Genomic DNA, 528 nt, shown 5'->3' on the forward strand with positions numbered 1-528 from the left:
TGTGGCTGTATAGTAGGTTTTGAGATCCGGCAATGTGAGACCTCCTACTTTGTTTTTCTTCTTCAGTAGTGCTTTGCTTATCCGAGGTCTGATTTTTTTTTGAGATCTATACTTAGAATTTTTTTAGAAAGGACATTTGATGTTTTTGAATAAAACTCCTATTTTCAGTAAATCAGTATTTAAAGGGATGAAATCATTGTAATTTTGCTTTGGAATGTTCCAGTATTTGGTCCTTTTGTTGCTGAGCAATATTCCAGTGGATGGATTTGTCACCTTTTGTTTAATTATTTATTCCTCAATTGGCTGTTGGGTTGTTCCTTTGTCATGCTGTTATGGATGCAGTTGCTGCATACATTCATTAAAATGTCATTTATCTAGGAATGAATTTCTTGGGTCCTATACTAAGTGTAAAGGAGTCCTGGTGGCACAGTGGTTAAAGTGCTTGATTGCAAACCAAAAGTTGGCGGTAAGAAGAAGCCATCAGAGAAACATGAGGCAGTCTGCTTCCATAAAGATTTACAGCCTTGG

Source organism: Orycteropus afer, unplaced genomic scaffold (assembly GCF_000298275.1).
Source record: "Orycteropus afer afer isolate SDZICR_OR568_19922 unplaced genomic scaffold, OryAfe1.0 scaffold00736, whole genome shotgun sequence".
In the NCBI taxonomy this organism is placed as follows: domain Eukaryota; kingdom Metazoa; phylum Chordata; class Mammalia; order Tubulidentata; family Orycteropodidae; genus Orycteropus; species Orycteropus afer.